Genomic DNA, 20,157 nt, shown 5'->3' on the forward strand with positions numbered 1-20,157 from the left:
TCATGCAACCCACGCTACTAACCTTGAACAGATAACTCCTCGAATCACAACTTCAAAGGAGATGTGCAGGGCACCGTTGGATCTTCCATAGAGCTGTCCGTATGTGACCCGGTGCTAGGACCTGCATGCAGGAGCAGAGACTGGACCCATCTATTTGGAGGACATTTGGGCACTATATGACTTCATGATCATTTGATCTTCTTGGGAAAAAAATGCCAGCATGATTCCTATAAACATTTAATGGGGCTTTTCAGACTAATGAAGAAATACTTTGGAAGACTGCTTTGAAGGCTAGACAAGAGAGGCACCCTGAATGTCAGGCAAAGACATGCTCTCTGTCTCGGGCTTTAGAAAATGGACCCTGCCTCACTATCTGCTATTTACCAGGGCACCTCACATCTTCCCGGAGATCCTGTGAGGTCGGTCTCCCACACCCTTCCAGGGCCTGTATCCTGCTGTTGATTATTCCCTTCTTCCCAGAGCCCTGCAGTCTGTCTCGCTCTTGCCTCTAAAGTAGGACCAGAATCTAGCTAACTGTATAATGGTTAGCAGAGTTTGAGACAAGAATATAGCCAGCTGTGTAATGCTTAACAGAGTTTGGGGCAAGGACAGAATTTACATTGCTCTAATATTAATACCCCAAAACACAAATCTAGGAATTTGATTTTTTAATATTTATTAATTTTTATGCACACTGGGGTTTTCCCTGCATGTATGTCTGTATGATGATGCCAGGTCCCCTGGAACTGGAGTGGCAAACCGTTGTGAGCTGCCATGTGGGTTCTGGGAATTGAACCCAGGTCCTTTGGAAGTGCAGCTGTGTGTGTGTGTGTGAGTGTCCACATATGAATGCAGGTGTCCCAAGAGGCCAAAGGTTTCAGACCCCTGGGAGCTGGAATCACAGGCCATATTGAGTCTTTTGACATTAGATACTGGAAACCAAACAGGTCTTCTGTAAGAACTGTACACTCGACCACTGAGCCATCTCTCTAGCCACGAGGATTTGCATTCTTAGGACTCCAAACAGCTCCACAGAGGACATGTTCCTCCTGTCCCCATTGGTTCCAGATTTCCACCCCATCACTCCATCCTGCCCTTCATCCTCTTCTCTCAAATGATTTTGACTCTCTCCATATGCAAATTCCTATTTATTTCTCTTTTAAAAGAATTTTAGAATGCTTTAATCAGAGCAATGCATGAATATTACTTTTTTAAAAATCAAACAGTGCAGACATTCTCATAATTAAATCAACAGTCGCCTCTTCCATCCCTCTCCATCTCTAATTCCATTCCCCAGAGGAAACCACTTTAAGCCATGTCTGATTTGAGGGTTTCTGGTGGTTTCCTCCCACACTGCACAGTATATTTATGCCTCCACTTCTTGATTTATTGACCATAGATATCATCTATTGATTATTCACTATGAAATATAAAGACGTATCTTGGCACCACACTTAATGTCCTTTCTTCTTTGCCACTTTCACGTTGTCGTCTAGTTAGACTAATTCCTCCCACGTGTAAATGAGATTGTTTGTTTTCTTCACATTAGGCAGCTTATCTGGCCATCTCATTTCCATAAAATACATGGGCCTGCCTGCTTTTCCTTCTCTTTCTACATCATTTACCCTGTCAACTGCACCTCCCCTGCTTGTTACCCAGATACATCATACAGTGTGGCTTTGGGTCTTCCCTGTGCTATGTACAAGAACCATGAATGTTTTGGATGAGACTATCAGTGTCTCCCAGTCACCTCAGACCCTGAGTCACAGGAAGGGGAGTCCTAGAGACTTCAGGGCTCCCAAAACAGTGTGCTCAACTTGAAGGCTTTTCAGTGAATGTATGTATATAAATATTAATAGATGTCATATCTCCCAGGCTCATTTGCAGTTTGCATATGCTACAGGTCTAGAACCCCTCTTGTAAGTTATGTAAAAAGTTAAATGCAACAGACAATGATAATGGGCAGTGGTAGTCACTAAATGCATCTCTCCGTCATTGTCCTCACTGTTGGGTGGGGCGAGAATTATGACCACTGCTAGCTAGTGAAATATGAGCTATCTTGTGAGTCATTTTCAATCTGAACCTGTGAAAAGCTCACAAGGTTGGGTGATCTGTCTCTTCTTGCTGCTGTAGCTGAAAATGCCAAGGACTCTACTGGTGCCGCCCAGAGGAGACAAGGCTTTCTACACGCAAGCTCTTACATGACTACCGTGACTAACTACAGGAGAGCCCTGTGAAGACCGGCTGGAGCTGGGCGGAATGACTGAGAAGTAGACTTGAGTGTATAGTCCATGCGAACTGGGGCTAACTCATTAGAATCGACTCCATTAGTACTCACATAGTAATTTAAATAAATATTTCCATGAAAATATTATTCATTCTCTCCTCCCCCCTGCCCCAGTCAAGAAGGAAGTTGGAGTGACTTGGTTTCTTCAAGAGAACCAAAACTTGTAGGGCTTTACCACTTGGAAGACAACGTTCTTGTGCTCTGGCTTGGATAACATTTCCTTTTCTATAGCCAAGCATTATACTTAAAAAGTGACCAGACATTTACTTCAAATATGGACCATTTATTTCTTTATGTAAATCTTGAGTGCTTTCTAAAACTAACTTTTTTGAGAAATGTAATGTCTTGTTATATCATTAGGGCAATAATTATTTATTACATAGAAAGCATTTGTTCTATTGAGTGAAGAATATCAAGGAAATAGCTAGAAGGAGGAGGGGTGAAAGGAGCCTTGAAGCAGGTAGGAATGGCCATTTAGAGAGGGCAAAGCTCGTAGCGCCCGAGAGAGGGTGGATGGAGTTTAGTCACCGCTGGTTAGCAGCCAGAGGTGAACTCACACAGCCCCGTACAAGAAGGAAATGAAAGCAAGGTGTTCTGCACAGACCCAAATGGACAGATGAGGATAGTGGCCCCTGTTGCCGCCTTCCTATTAGAGTATTTGTGGGAAGCTGAGAAGAAAGGAGAGGGAATGGGGAGGCGAAAGAACAGGGGAAATTGGGAGCTCACTCAAGATGTCTGATGGACATTGTAAACAAAGAGCAGTTAGCACGGTGTCCTGCTTTTCCTCTCCTGATCACCACTGGTTCCCAAGGTCGTCATGCTATATCCAAGGAGGGATCACTTCCTTCTTCATGACAGAGCCTGGTCAGACCCCTTCAGCCTCATGATTTGCTTTGACTTTGGGAAATATTCTTGGGTACTACTTTGGTGACTTCTTTATCTTCCTTCTCCACCTCCTCCTCTTTTTCTCTTATGCCCTCTTTCTCTTCTTCTTCAATCTCCATCTTTTCTTCCCTCTCCTTTTTCCTTTCTTCTCTATACCCTGAGAAGTATCTCTGACCTCACCCTACAGTTTTCTACTGAATTTTTTACTTTGTTAGTCATAGTATTTTTAGTTTTCACAAGAACTTCTACCCATGTTATGATAAAGAATAAATGAGCATATATATGTATATATAATATATATAATATGTATATATAATGTTATATGTATATATGTATATATATGTTATATAATATATGTATATATAATGTTAAACATGTAATACACACACACACACACATACACATCATAGAGACATCAAATTCTTGCTTTCTTTCCTGTTAGTTATGTTTCCATCACTGTGATTAAAAACACCATGACCAGAATCAACTTGGGGAGAAAAGGGTTTATTTGGTTTACACTTCCACATCACAGTTCATCATCAGAGGAAGTCAGCGCAGGGACTCAAGGCAGAACCTGGAGGCAGGAACTGCTCCTCACAGCTTGCTCAGCTTGCTTTCTTAAACAACTCCCAGCCCAGGGCCATGCCTGCCACAGTAAACCAGGCCCATTCACATCCATCATCAATTAAGAGAGTTCCCACCGTCTTGCACACAGGCCAATCTGGTGGAGGAATTTGCTCAGCTGAGGTTTCCTCTTCTTCAATGACTCTAGCTGTGTCAAGTTGACAAAAAATAACCAAGACAGACTTATACCGGCTTTATTTGTGTTTCTCCGTGTTTGTCTGCAACATTTATTAGGAAAATGAGACCTAGACACGCTCAGTGACTCACTCTGTAAAACAAGTAAAAACGGAGAGGCAAGATGTAGCACCGTTCTCCAGCACACAGTGCTGGGCCACACCATCTCCCAAGAATGCATAGGAGGTTAATGCCACCCTCTTCCCTGCCCACATACTCTTTCTCTGGAGTGTCTGGGATAGAGAACATCTAAAATCTCCTTTAATTCCAAAGCTAGTGGCCCGGCTTCCCTAGCACCACTGCAGAGAACTTCCAGCTGATGCGGGCACTCCAGCTTCAGAGCGGCTCCAAAATTCATGGTAGGAGCTAGGCTCAGAAGGACTTTTTTTTTCCTCACAGCATTCTGGGAAATTTGAGGCGACTCATGTTTCAAGGCCACCATTAGGTTAAATGGGCATCTGCAAGCAAGTGCAGAGCCTAGTCATCAATCACTCTTGATGGGACAATGTGTCTCCAAGTAACACACAGCCAAGTCACGAGTGAGCCACATGTCATCCGTAGCTGGGCTTGGTCTCTGAGACAGGCCTTAAGGCAGAAGAGAAGAACAAAATTTCTGTCCAGTGTCTTCCAAAATGCCCCCTACTTTGCACACTCTACCTTAAAGCTCTGGTTTGGTTTTGTTGGGGGGAGTTCATAAAGAAGGAATGAGGGGGAAAGAGCATCATGGAATCTCCTGAGTCATGGTCCTCACGACAGAAGCTAAGGAGCTGGGCAGGTGACTCGGCTGGCAAAGCACTCCCCGCACAAGAATGAAGGCCAGAATTCAGATCCCCAACACCCACAAAAAGTCTAGCAGGCATGGCAAGTTGTGGCCCTGTGAGATGGTAACAAGGGGTCCCTGCAGGGAGATGACAAGCTAGCCTCACCCAGTCAGCAAGTTCTGAGTTGGACCAGAGACCTCCCACCTCAGTAGATAAAGCAAAGAGTGATGGGGAAAGACAGCTACCATCAACCTCTGGCCTCCACAGACACACAACCACACACATGAAGGCACCATGTAAACCTGCACGTGAGCAGCTAAATAAAATGTCGTACTAGAAAAACTGTTCCATTACAGCCTTCAGCCATGTCAGGACTGTCCCGGCCCCTCCCCAGTGTGGGGGTGCCATTGTATGACCTCTCATGGTCACCAGAATGCCACGAAGCATGTTTTTATTTCTGAACTATCCTTCAGCCTGGACATGGAGGAGGCAGGCGCTCCGCCTGGCAGAAGGGAGCAGGAGGAGGTGGGCTAAGATATTTGAAAATTCCGTCTCCCCGTGTCCCTTTCCCCTCCCCATAGGGAGAGATCCTGGGACTTGGATGACATCCCCAGGAGATTCTGCGTCCTTCTGCATCTTCAGCTCCACAGGCAGCTCTTGCTGGGAAGCTTCTAGAGCAGAGGTGGGTGAGCGAATGAACTCTCCCACCCTCCCTGCCCACCCCCACCACTCACAGCCTAATTAAGAGTCTCTGGAGTGGCAGGGGACTCCTCATGCTCAGAAGCAGTGGCAAAGGCCAAGAAGCCCCCAATGGTTAAAGGAGGCGAGAATCAAAGCCCATTTTCTTCAAGAGACCAACAAAACAGAAAGTGCCTCTCATGTTACCTTTGATTTGGGAAAACATTTTTTTATTATTATTATTTTGTTTTAAGAAATCAGTACAAAATGAAAGGAACGGGAGGTGGTTACCTGAGGGCAGGGGAGCGAGTCAGAGGAAGAAGGAGAACATGAAGACAAAAGGCCGACATAGGACACGAGGTACCGTGCCCGACGTGGGAGAGGGGAGAAATGGGTGGGTGGAGGATTTGTTGTCTCAAATGCTTCTTAAGATGTCCTGCTCCTAAGGTGAGAGTGGATTGATTCAGCGGGTGGTGTGCCTCAACAGAGAAACCCACCTCTTCTCTCTTTCAAATCAGAATCATACAATATCAAGAAGGAGGACCACGCTGACTCAAGGGGTCAGCAAGGTCCATGTGTGCTCATGGTTTCCTCACCCTCATTGAGGAAAAATTTCAGAAGTCTGGAGGAAGATGTCTAGGCAAGAAGCCATAGTGGATGGAACTCAGAGCCTTGGGAAAGGCCATGGGAGACCTAAAGTGTTAGACGGTCACCTAACCAGGTTTTCCCCAGCCACGAAGTCTGTGCTTCCTACCACTGAGTCCAGAATTATGATCTCTACTGAGAGTCCCTTCCTGGCCTCTGTGGGATGAGCACCTATAAATAAGACAATCTTGCCAAGGCCAAGACCAACGGAAGAGAACAGTGTGGGGCTTGGGGTTTGAGCTGGTAGGACTGGGATATGACATATGATGGTTAGCTGAAGACCTTAGTTAAGCACACCCGGGAGTGTGTCTGGGTTAGCTTCAGAAGACTAGGCATGTTGCATTACACGTGGGTTCTGACCTGATGAACGCATCCATGCCTTCATTATTGGAAGGAGGTGCCAGGGAAAAGATGGGGCCTCACTAGAGGAACTAAGTCACCAGAGGGACTTCACCTTATCCTATCCTCTTCTTTCTGGCTTCCATAATGTAAACTTCTTTGCTCCAGAATGCCCTCCGCCCTGCACTGTGACAAACTGCCACCTTTGAACTAATACGCCAGAAGAATTTTTTCTCATTGAGTTGTTTTTTTCTTGGGTATTTGGTTACAGCAGTGCTTAAGCCTGGAAGTCACAAAACCTTCTCGTGCAGTGACTTACACCCACTGGAGACAACACACCAATCTAGTGACAAAGAAGAAAATAGTGGATTCTAGGGAAAGGCGTGAGTTAACACATGCAATTCAAGATGCAAGAAAAAAGAGACCAAGGTCTACTCACACCTAACATTGACCCTTTATCACAGTCTCAGACATAGCTCTTATTACTCTCTTGTTAGAGGTTAGGGAATTGGGCCGAGGCAATGGCTTGGCAGGCAAAGTGCTGGCTACACGAAGATGGGAACTTGAGTTTGAACTACAAAATCCTACATAAAATTTGAGGCTTGGTGGTCCACACATGTAATCCCAGTGCTAGGATGTCGGGAGGAGAGGAGGATCTTGAGAGCTTGCTGCCAGCTGGTCTAGATAAATCAGGGGGCTCCAGGTTCAGTATCAGACACTGCCCCATAAAAAAAAAAACTAGGTGGAGGGGCTGGAGAAATAGCCTAACACTTAAGAGTACTGACTTCTTTTCCAGCGAACCTGGAAATACCCAACACCCACATGGTGGCTCACAACTCTATGTAACTCCAGTCCTAGGGAAACCCATCTCCGAGGACATCAGGAACACATGTGATGCATAGGTACTTATGCTCAGTCAAAACATTCAGACACGTAAATAAAAATTTAAAAATGAAATGGAGAGTGATTGAGGAAGACGACCCAATATGACCTCTGGCCTCCACATACACACATGTACACGTATGCCTACAAGCATTCTCATGCGAATATACATGCATACACACAGAGAGACACAAAAGAACTGTTCTGTGTTGATTCAAAGCAGTCCTCAGCAGTCCCCCAGGATTCCCCAATTCATTGTCAGGTCTTCCTTACAGCGCACTATGTGACCAAAATATCACATAGTGTGGCCATTTTCTATATACAGTGACTAGTCACATTGTGGCGTGAAATTTAGGTGCTGGGAGATGGACGATCCATCCATCCATCTAGTCCCGAATATCCATGTACACTTACGTCATTGGCACAGCCATCCCATCCCTACCTCAAGTCCCACCCTTAGCTTCAGGAGGCTTTCACAATATTTTCCAAGCTCCTGCTTCCTTCCCTGATCGGCACTGGGCTATAAAATGTTCTCTTCAATTATTTCCCTACTCCTCGTTTCAGAACAGCCAAACCAATAGCACAGCTCCATGGCTTATGTACCATATGTCACTGTACTATGAAATATTAAGCCTTCACAATAGGTCCGAAGCCAGCGACGCACAAGCCTTTAATGGCTTAGCTCACTCGGGCTATTTGAAAGTGGCATAATATTGCTATTTTTAAATAAATGGGATCGGTATTAATGAGAGCTGACCTCTCTCAGCCATGCCGAGCTGCTCCCTGCATCGAGCCCACATTGGGGATTGGGCATGAAAGGGAGGGGGAAAATAGCTTTTCAAAATAGGAACCATGCAGTACTTTAAATAATTCTCACAGATGCTAATCAACTTTGGGGAGGGGTGGTGGTGGGATGATTATTTGAGAGGATAATAGATCTCAGTTTTAAAAGAAAACTTAGAATCAAGAGGAATCGGGATGGGGGAAGATGGAGAGAAAGGAGAGAGGATGAGAAAGAAGCAGAGAGAAATGAGAGAGAGGAAGTGTGTGTGTGTGTGTGTGCGTGTATGTGTGTGTGTGTGTGTATGTGTGTGTGTGTGTGTATGTGTGTGTGTGTGCATGTGCACGATTTGGGAAAGCAAGAATAAGTGAACAGAGACTGAGACTGCAGGAACAAAGCATATCGAGACCATGAGAATCACTGCGCCTTTCCAGGCTGGTTGGGGAAACCTAGGAGGGCTTGGCAGGAAGCCATCTTGACCATCTACAGGAATGATGACGACCTAGGAAAGATTCCCTCACATTGGCAACACTCTGAGAGCACAAGCGGCTGACTCTGGATTTAAAATTCTGTCCCCAGGTGAGGAATGACAAGAACAGTGAGGGCCCTCGTCTAGGCTCTTGGCATGTGGCAAGCTTACAGCTTCAGCCACGTTACAGGTACAAAAGGCTAAATCACACCGAGAGTAGAACTTGGTGAGGCCTCACTGTCTTTGTCACTAGATTGGTGTGTTGTCTCCAGTGGGTGTGAGTCACTGCGCATGAGTTGTATTGACAGATGCGCTGTGAGACAGGAGCACCCTGACCTCACAGGGTCTGATGTGTAAGACCCACTTGGCTCCTTGGGGGGTCCTGATGGAACTTCTTCCAGTTGTTTGGTAGAGCTGAGGTGGGGCAAGAGAACCTCAGGCATAGGGAGGGAGACATAGAAAAGAACTCAGGACGACAGTGAGGACAAAGGACACAGTGCCCAACCTGGAGAGCCTGGCCAGCGGGGCTTACAAGAATCAGCCTGGGCTCTGCCATCTGCTTGCCTGAGAGTTTTGGTAAAATCCACACCCCAACAGCTCTTTGAGATCAAGTATTGTGCTCTGTAAAAATGTGGAGCAGGGTATAGTAGCTCCTGCCTGCAGTAGCAATATGTGGCGGGCTAAGAGAGAATTGCGAGTTTGAGGCCAGCCTACATAGTGAGACCTAGTGTTACACAGAAAACAACACAATAAAATGTCTGCGACAGCTCCTCCTCCTCCACCTGTCCTGAATCAGTTGTCCATCGCTGTGTAACAAATGGCCCCCCAAATTTAGTGGGTTAAATCAAGAAAGCTTTGTTAACTTTATAGTCTCTATGGCTCAAGAATCTAGACCCAGATAATATTGGTACTTCAGAGGAGTGTCTCCTGGAACTGATGTCTCAAACTGAGGCTTCACATGGGAAGGATTTTCTTCTAAGTCCACTCATGTGGGTATTGGCGAGAGTCCACTCACTGCCAGCTCTTGAACCAAGGACTTCAGGGACTTGCTGACCTTTGACTGGACACATCCCTAGACACCAGCAGGTACAGCTCAAGATCTTCCAGGTGGATTCCCCCGGGGTCATACTGGTAGCTTAACATCCACCATGACATCCCATCAGTTTGTCATGTGCGTGCGTGCATGTGTACATAGGTTCGAGTATGTGTAAGTGTGTGATATGTGTGATGTATGTAATTGTTCCTGCGGATGTGTGTGCCCAAGTGCATGCAGGTGTGCGTACAGATACATACATGTGAACAGAGAAGCCAGAGGTCAACCCTGGCTGTCTTCCTCAATCTCATGTCTCTGCACCTTTTAGCAGTTTCTCACCGAACCTGGAACTTGTTGATTTGGCTATACCAACTGGCTAACAAACTCCAGAGATCCATTTGTCTCTAATGTACAGTCCCCGGTGCTGGGATTAGATGTGCAACACCACGCCAGACTCTTCACGCCAGTACTGGGGATTTGAACTCAGGACCTTATGCTTGTACAGTGGCCTCTCTCCCCAGACCCACTTTCCCATATTCTCAGTAGAAAGTGGTCCTCAGAGCCGACTCCCAGTCAGGTGGAGGCACTTACACAAATATATGAGTATCGGAAGTCAGGGACCAGTGGAGGACATCTCAAAAGTTCCTACTATCCCTCATCTTTAACAAGACAATGAGAATGGAACACAGTAAATACCCCATAACAAGGAATGGGCCATATTCCCTTCTGAACCCCCAGATTCTAGTGTGGGCCTCAGCTCTTGTCCTGGATGCTTTCTTCAAGAAACGTCTCTCTTAAAAATGAGAAAAATGGCAAGGGAATATTCTAAATCTTATGGTGCAGAGGGTGTTCCAGGTTAGCAAGGTACATTATGGTGAAGGGTCGTCCTTAAGGTGGGGTGGAGCCATGCCTGACTATATCTACTCCTTTCCTTACCCTGTACTCCTTCTTTTCCTCTTCCCAGTAGCTTCTTGGTGAAAGGGAAAGAAAAAGGTCATGCAAGGCATGTGATATACCAGGGGGTGAGAAGACAGAGCGAGACCAGCAGCTGCTCGGATTAAGACACGACTGTCTGAACTGGGTGAACTGGACACTGCTCTTTATCAACTGCTTAACTTTTACAGCAAGTCTGCAAGGTAACAATATTTTGTTCACATTCTGTATCTCAGAAAGCTGAGATTTGCTGAAGTCAAATGACATCCTTAAGTTCCCGTATCTGATAGATAACCGGAAGTCAAAGCTAGGCCCCTTAGTGCTCTGTCCCTGTTAACAGATTGGGAATAATGGTAAAGAGGGAATGCCAGCTACTGCACCAAGAGTCAACGTCACGAGGTATGGTGTTAATCAATTGATCTCTTGATTGACCGAGAGGTATCGAGGAGTAAGTCACACACCTGGGTGTGTCTGTGGGGGAATATCCAGAGACAATTGGATCTTGAGGGGTGCGACCCAATGAAAGTGATAGGCTCAACATCTGAATAGCATTCTGGTGGGTTTTGAACTGTGGAAGGCATACTAAATGAAGCGGGCACTGAAGGCTTGCTTTTGAAGGGTCTACCTGTCCTAGCCCCTTCCTTTCATTCCTGGATGCCTTCTGACTGTGACAAGTTGAGCATCCTCTACTAAACACATTTGCCAACATGGTATTCTGTCTCACCACCATGTTGGTGCTGAGCTTGAACTGAAAACACGAGGCAACAGAACCACACCCTCCTTTCTCTGTGCTCTCCTTAGGTGTTTATCGCAGCAGTGAATGACAGAACTAGACAAAGGATGCTTCTGGTCCCAAAGATGGGCTGACGAAGGCTTAGAACTGTTACAGGCTCACCCTTGGCTTGTGACCAACCCAATGCTATTGCTTGATGACCATCCTTTTTGAGCTTCCTCTTGGTTCTGCACAAGCAGGAGTGAATGCCAGTAACACAGGTGAAGATTCGCACGTAAGGGAGACCTTGGAGGCCCACTCAGGCAAAGGCATACCTCTTTATTGGACAGAAGGTGTGCCACATTTCTCAGGATAACGATCGAAAACAGGACATTGCCTTTAGTGTTTGAAAGTTCTTAAGTGTTCACTTTTTTCTGTTTGGGTTTTCGAGACAGGGTTTCACTGGGTGGTCCTGGCTGTCCCGGAACTCATCATGTAGACCAGGTTGGCCTCAGACTCACAGAGATCTGCCTGCCTCTGCTTCCCAAGTGCTGGATTAAAGGTGTGCACCACCACCAATCGGCGTGAAGTGGTCACTTTGAAACACTCAATTTCATTACCACAGGGTTGACCTCTAAGCCCAGGAAGTGGGGCACAGAAGAGGGGTCTCTGAATTCTCTTTAGAAGGTATCAAGAGGAGAAGGAGGCTGGTAGGAAAGGGGAGGAGTCAGCTTGGAAGAAAATCCACTCTCCTCTCTGCACCACTCTATAGCTTCCATATGTACATGCACACATACACATGCACATGCGCGCGCGCGCACACACACACACACACATACACACATGCACGCACACGCACGCGCACCCACACACACACCTCTCACAACGGGACATTTCAAAGTGAGCATCAAGGCTTACTTTCGGCTTTCCCTTGATGCCCAGTAACCCTGGTAAGCCATGGTTGGTTAACACTCCCACCTTGGATGGGCAGGAGCTCATGCTCCTCGAGGCCTCATCCTAGGACAGAAAGAGACCTCTAGTGGCCAACACCATTGTCCTGTTTTGCTTCCATGTGGCTTCCTCTAAGGCTCAATCACAGCCAAGGTTCATCTAGCTCTTGCTGCCTGCCTTGGTACCGAGCTGCTGTGCCTCTGTTATTTTCTTTACTCCCCAGCTGCAATGTAAATTCATATATGCTGAGGTAAGGGAGAAAAAATATACGCTGCTCTGAGTAACTGGTACCAATAAATGGAATGCATGACTAAGAATCCGCTTTAGAAAATGCAGCAGAAACCAGAAGTATGCTAGTTTTGAAACAGTTGATGCTTAGTTATTAAAAGCCTGGTGAATATGCTCCATTTGGTTGGCAAGAATTAGTTTCTCCTATGGCGATACGTGACAATAAAGGACAAAGGACATAATAGTGATCGGGAATCCTGAGTTCAAACCCTGACAATCTCACTTCCCTGTGCAGGCACAGGAGGAAGATTTTGGACAGGATGTTGTGTAAGTTCCCACACAGCTCTGTGTTTCCACACATGATATGTATATACTGCCATGGCAAGGGGCTGAGGTGCAGTTGTCCAGTTATGCCATTCCAATACCTTTTCCTCCTCTTGCAGGATGCTGCTGCCATGGTGGTTCAGAACGCGGAGGGCATTTTACAATTGGCAGGTGCCTTAGCCTAACTCACAGCTCCTGGGAGCTGGCTGTCAGGGGAGAGCGCAAGGTTGCTTCCAGCCCCTTCTGAACTGCTAATACAGGGGAGCTGCCGAGTCTGTGCTGGAGGGTCCCATACTACTGACCTCCTCAGCAGTGGGTGGAGGCTGCTGCCACTTGGCTGGTATAGCAGCCTTTCAAACCACGTGGTCCTTCCCTGGTCTAATGGCATTCAACACAAAAACACTGCCCTGACAAATGGAGTTCAGCCCTTCTAGCCTCCCAGGCTCAGGGCACCAGTCAAATCCATCTCCAACACCTCCTGCTTACAAAGCAGCCTCAGGCCTCTTGTTCTAAAATGCTTAGGGCTTTTGGCTTTTGGAGAGAGGTGCCCATCTCTGGCTCTCTAAGCAGATAATATGCTCCCATCAGTGACTGCCACCGTATCAGACAGCAGGGGTAGATAGATGGCCAGGAACAGAATGTTGAAGGCCAAAATGTGTCGGGGCTAGGGAAGGAGGTGCTGTTCTTCTGGACGGATTTCTTGGGCTAGAGAGAAAACTGTCTACCTCTGTGCAGTGTGTGTAAGCCAGAGGACTGTATTTGATCATGTGTATTGCTCTAATAGAATATCTGAGACTAGGCAATTTATAAAGAATAAACTTTTGCTTCTGTAGCTCTGGAGGCTGCAAACCAACACCAAGGTTGTGGCAGATGTAATGTCTGCCCAGGATTGCCCTCTGCTCCCAAGATGGTGTCTGTTGCAACAGCCCCCAAAATGGAAATGCTATGTCCCTCCCACCCCAGTAGAAGAGATGGAAGGGGGTGAACACATTCTCTCAAGTCTTTTTCTGTGGTTCCTGAGTCTGTTCTCAAGTGCTCTGCCCTCATGACAATAATGTCCTTAAGCGTTTCGCCTTTTAACATTGTCACATTGATGACTAAGTCCAGTGCATAAATTGAAGTGCATATTCAGAGCTGGGACCAAGGGACACATTGTGGAGCCATAGGTACAATATAAAGATCAAAGTAACCATAATGAAGAGATCACAGTGAGGGCAAAAGAAATTTCTCATAAGAGTGCAGGATCTGTGTGTACAGAGTGAAGGACTGTAACAAACCTCCCACTGTGAGAACCCGGACTCACCGTTCTGCCTCCAGTACTGTGATAGCCACCTGTCTTGTCGCTCTTTGCCTTTCTAGAACATGCCCTAGAATGCTTCTCCCTTCCTAGTTAACTACTGCCTCTGTGAATCTGTTCATGACAAGTGAATCTATTCAACATGCACTTGCCTGTCAATCAACCCACACAGGCTTGAAGCTTTGCTCTAGAAAAGCTAGCCACCCCCTTTGGGGTCCATCACCCCATCCTTACAGACCCTAATGGCTGACACAACAGATCCTTTTGTTTATCTTCACCACCGGTGCACAGTTCGCTGGGCACAAGAGCTATGTATGCATCCTATGTCCCTTCTTACAGCATATGAGACATAATTCACATAAGCGTCCATACTATTTAGAAATAAATGAGGAATGGAGAGTAAATACTTGGCACTTTTCACACAGGCTGTCATGTCTGAGTTACAGTCTCAACCACGTAATAACGCTATGGCATGATGCGAGTCCCATGATGTGCATGGGGTAAGGCAAAGAGGAAGGCCCAACAACACTGGAGAGACAGCAGAAAGGAAGACTGTGGAACCTTGTGTACGACAATAACACAGGCATCTAGGACTGCCCAGGATAGGAACAACTGGAGAACTGCCATAGATGGGCTGCCTGTGCTTGCTTAAGCATTGCCAGGACATAGATGATGATGATGGTGGTGGTGGTGGTGATGATAAAAGTCCAGCTTCTTACCTGCTTCTCTCTCCGTGCGTGATGAGGAACCGCGTGTATCCATCGTTAGAGCTTTTACTGTCAACAGTCAGACAATCTGGTCGCCTGTCCTGAGCAGTTACCTGACATGCTAAACTCCTACAGTCATCTGTCAGGACTAATCTGGGACCTATAAGAAGAAACATGTCTATCATGACCATACTGAGTCTCGGCAACTACCCTGTTATTCAGATAAGAAATCTTATTGCCCAACATACCCATGAGATGATGTGGTTCCTTTCTCTGCCTCCCTCTCTTTCCCTTTCCCTGGTCACACGCGAGGAGGTGGCTCATGGTGTCCCCTTTCACGTGTCGTGGCCAGGTAGCTCTCTTTCCCAATCAGATGAGGAGGGTGTGTGGGTGAGTACAGGGAGGTGGGACGATGTCCCTGACTCAGCAAGCTGTGTTCAGCATGCTGGAGGGGTTCTCTTCTGCAACTAACACAGAGCTTGGGAAAAACACCCACATCAGCCATTTCTCATAACAAGAAAGAGACCAATTTCTAAGATGCTGGCCGATTTCCATGTGACCCCTCCCCCCCGTTTCTGAAGCACGATGTAATCGCTCCCCTGCAATATAATAAATATTTCACTTTCAAATCCCGATTCATTAAAAGAAGCCCAGGAGGGAGAAATAATAAGGTGTCGCTTTACAGCCCAAATAAAACAGTGAAAGATATATTCTATAATTTATACTTCTGACTTTGGGTTGAGATAATTCATATATCATTTTCAGTTAGGGACCCAAAATGGTGCTGCATCAGCAGATTGGCTGAAAAATAACTTTCTGTATTATGTTATGCCTTTCAGTAACATGCCCTGGTTATCATACATCAACACTGGGTTGACTTCAAGTGTCTCGGCAGCTCCTCCTGAGTCATTCCCTTTCCTAGACAGCGTGACTTGCTCTCCTCGGTATAGATGGAGGCCCTCGGCTGAATGCATATACATTCTCCACGGCCCAGAAGCAGAGCTCCAAGTGAAATCAGCTGGACCGGAGACATTTTTCTTGCCATTATTACTACAGCCTCCCCATCCTTCACCTCCAAGGATCAGAGAGCCAAATTGACCTCCGTGGGAGACATGCTACCTGGCATTTTTCCAATTGAGGTGTAGCGCTTTACAGCCGGGCTTTTCTAGAAGATGGAAAGGAAACAACTCTAACGAGGCAGGGATTTTGGAGCAAGTTGTTAATTTCCCTGAGCTTGAGATTTGGAAATTTATTTAAAAAAATGGAGATGGTAAAAATCATAAGAGCGAGGGGAACAGACTTCAGAGCATTACCTGAGGTGGACGCCGTAAATTGCGGGGAGCATTTAATGCCCATTTATGACAGACACGCACCAAGCATGGGGCTGCTTGGAAGGTGGCTATCTCATTAACTCTCCTGCACCCTGACTTCCATGGGTGTCCCTGGAAGTGAGGCTACAAAAGCTAAGCAGTTTGCCTGTGATGGTGAGGAATGCATAATAGGTACTGAGAATTACACTTTCACTTGGTTTCCGTGACAAAGCATTTCCCTAAACTCCGCATTTGACCCTTATAGTGACGTTAGAAGGGAAGTGGGGTGTGAGAACAGTTATGAGAAAACAGGCCCCCCTGCCCATCATCCAATGCTACTCACTCCCGTGGTTTCACCCTCATACTTGATTACTGTAGCCCTTTAGTTCAGCTATTGGGTGAGTGCTTACAGTCTTTGGACTCCTTCAGGTCAAGCAGAAAAGCATTAAGCCATCTCTGCCAATCACCTGTCTGCTCAGCAGACCCTAGACTCTGTATGGCAGACTTCCCATCCCTGTGGCAAATGCCTGGAAGAAGAGGCTGAGGAGAGGAGAGCTCTTTCTTTTCAGCTCATTGTTTCAGAGGCTTCAATCCATCATGTTGGAGAAGCTGTGGTAGACTAGAGAAGCTGACGCCATGATAGCCCAGAGGCAGAGGAAGAACACAAGAAAAAGCCAGGGAAGAATATCTCCCCCAGTGATCTACTTCCCTCAGCTGGGTCACACCACCGGAGGTTTCCAGCAATTTGCTAGGTTTCAACACACGGGCCTATGAGGTCAAGTGACATGGATTTGTACAACTTGATATTCTCCCAGCAATTTTTTAATTGAGATTTGAATATAAATATTTTACATATAGACAATAATACTTCACTTGTCCTGGAAGGTCCCTATCGAGACCAATGTTTTTCCACTTGACAACCAGACAATTGACAGAATTAGCCCCCCTGTAGCAGGAACAGTGGCAAGCACACCGGGCTGTGGGGTTTTAATAGCAGGAGAGATGTCGGACTGACACGGTCCAGCCAAAGGTCTTCTAGGGGACACTCATACTTCACCTCAATTACACTTTCCTTTTCTGGGTTGTTGAGTAGAGACCCAGAGAAAAATGCGACCTAGGTCTGCACAGGTGATGTTATCCCCGGTTCCTGAGCCCAGAGCTCCTGGTCTCACATTCTGTCCACTGTAGGATGAAAACTCCCCAGTCCGTTCCAGAATAATGTTGGAAAACATCCCAGGATTCCCAGAGTCAGAGTGGAAGAAGAAGACAGCAGGGGGAGCAGCAACAATGAGAGGCTGGGAATGGAGGTCCTGGGTGCTTTGAGGTTTGTGGGATGTAGCAGTTGTTGGTCTCTACAAAAACCTTATAATGCGTTAGCAATCTCTTTAGCCCCATTTCACAGTATAAAAATTTTAAAAGCAAATAAACAAAAGGAAACTTTTTGGTGGCACATCTACAGAGTGAGATATTATTTACCAACTCAAGCCAATGAGCGGGGCTTTGCAGATGGCTCTGTCAGTAAAGAGCTAACTGTGCAAGCACGAGGAACTGAGTTTGAATATCCAAGATCCACATAGAAGCCACATGGTTTATTACTTATAATCCAGCTTTGGGAACACAGAGAAAGAAAGATTCCTGTTCAGCTTGCTAGTCTGGCTAAATTGGTGATCTCTGGGTTCAATTGGAAATCTTATCTTGATAAATAAGTTGGAGGGAGATTGGTTGAGAAAAACGCCCATCATTGACCTTTGGTTTCATAACACACACACACACACACACACACACACACACACACACACACACACACACACACAGAGAGAGAGAGAGAGAGAGAGAGAGAGAGAGAGAGAGAGAGAGAGAGAGAGTTGATGAGCTATCAAGACATGAACAGACACAGAGAAACCCTAATGGCATATTACTAAGTAAAGAGAGTCAGTGTGGCAAGGCTACAGATCCCAACTCTATGACGTCCTATAAACTGTGGAGGTGGTAAAAAAAAAACCTCAGTGGTTGTGAGGGTGTGTGTGTGTGTGTGTGTGCACGCACGCGCATGTGCGCATGTGTGTAGAAGCACCACACAGAGGACTTCCAGGGAGTGAAATTATCCTATGTGATACTGTAACTGTGGACACATCACACATTTGCTGACACCTATAGACTGCACACCCCAAGAGTGAGCCTTAAGATTAGCTATGGCTTTAAGTGATAATGACATGTCAGAGCTGGCTCATCAGTTACATCAAATGTCCCATCCTGTTAATAGTGTAAGGGAGTCCTTGAATATAGGGCTCAGAAGGTGTGTCAGAAACTGTCCCTGTCCATGGTTCTAGTTCTCTCGTTGCTAAGAGGACTATGAACCCTTGCTCAGATGTCACTGGGAAGAATGGGCAACATCTTTGTGAACTGTAGCATCCCCCACAAATCCAAAAAAATGGCCAGAAGTACGTTGAATTCCTAACCACTTGTTCATGAAGAGGGCCAGACACTCGAGGAGTTCACCAAGTGTGCCTGGAAGAAGCTGTGAGGTGGTCATGGGGTCGCTGCTGTCCTGGGGCAGCCTCCTGTGACTCAGCCTCCTACGACAAATATACTGCGGCTCTGAAAAGCTCTTGGAGCACGTGAAGTTTGGGCAGATGAGTGGGTAGACACACACACACACACACACACACACACACACACACAGAGAGAGAGAGAGAGAGAGAGAGAGAGAGATTTGAGCTCTCATTTATTTATAAGAGCAATCTCGTTGTTTATAAAATGACCTTGAGCGAACAGCTACATTCCGTTCAGTTCTCTCGTCCTTAGGGCAGGGACAACCACTGATCGATCACAGCCGCACAGGCTGCTGAGTCAGGGTGAGCTGCCACCATCAAAAGAACGAAAGAATTATAGATGACTGGGCACAGGCCCTGGATCAGACATCAGTGAAGGGAGGCTCCCCAAATCAACTCCTTTGAGGATAAAGCAGAGAACTTGAACATAAGCCAAAGTGGACCAGGTCCCCTAAGAGACCCCTGACACAAGGCTGGAGTGTGGTCCCAAGGTCCTGCTGTTTCCTTAGACCTAAAAGGGGCCTGGACAAGTGGCCTTGTCACATCCCCAGAAACAGTTCTACTGTAGCCAGCTCCTTGCTGTAGGTCTGTAAGATGAAAACACCATCAAGTGAACCCCGTCACTGAGACTCTCCAGCTCTTCTGGAACTTGACTTGACCCTGCTATGTTCTGCACATCAGCCCTTCAGGATTCCTGGGATAGGGGTCTCCATCCTGCTTCCCCGTGCCATCCACACCAGGGAAAGGAAAGAACTTATCCATGTCTCAACTCTAAGATGGCAAGACTGGAGGAAGCCTGGCATCCCCTTAGTGGTACCCAGGGCTGGAGCTGGGAGACAAGGGAGTCTACTGATGCCCGTCCCTACACAAACTTGAGTAGTAGGGGACACTGGCTCCCCCTCTCCGAAGGGGGCTGTGGGGTGTAAAGCTGCCAATCTACAAATGTGCCATCTGGTTCTAAGAGTTCCAGTTATGTGTGCGACTCCTCTTAATTAAACACACAGATATTAAAGCAATTTCTTAACTAACAGGGCGAGCAGCTGGAGTGGAAAATCACCTCCCATTCATGCAGCTTCACCGTCTTGCCCGGCCATTGTTCTCTGCCCCCCAAACCCGACGCTTCCTATACCATTTTCTAGTGTTGAAATTTTACAAAAAAGATCTTATTTTCTTCAAAGACAAAAGTTATCTTTTAAACCCCCTCCCCACTGCTTTCCACGTTCTCTGACGTCTGGAGTCCTGGGAGAGAGAAGCCTCTACCTTCTAGACAAAAAGGGAGGAATTACAGGAGAGAATAAACCCGCCATCACCCCGATTCCGTCCCAGTGCTCTAAGGCCTGGAATTAACCCCATTATGTTGCATATCAGCCAGCCACAGATACACACAATGCAAGAAGAGCGCCTTTTGATTCGCTGATACAATTTGGTGAACAGAGCAAAAAAATATTTTTTTTCCCTTTTCATCAGACTTGCTCTTAGCTTTTGTTCCATTTCTTTAAGGGCTACTGCTCTCAGCCGGGCCATCATTGACTTTTTACTGAGGTGGTAGTTTTCAAAAGGCTCAAGTCTCTTCCCCTACCTACCT

This window comes from Microtus pennsylvanicus, chromosome 3 (assembly GCF_037038515.1).
Source record: "Microtus pennsylvanicus isolate mMicPen1 chromosome 3, mMicPen1.hap1, whole genome shotgun sequence".
Taxonomy (NCBI): Eukaryota; Metazoa; Chordata; class Mammalia; order Rodentia; family Cricetidae; genus Microtus; species Microtus pennsylvanicus.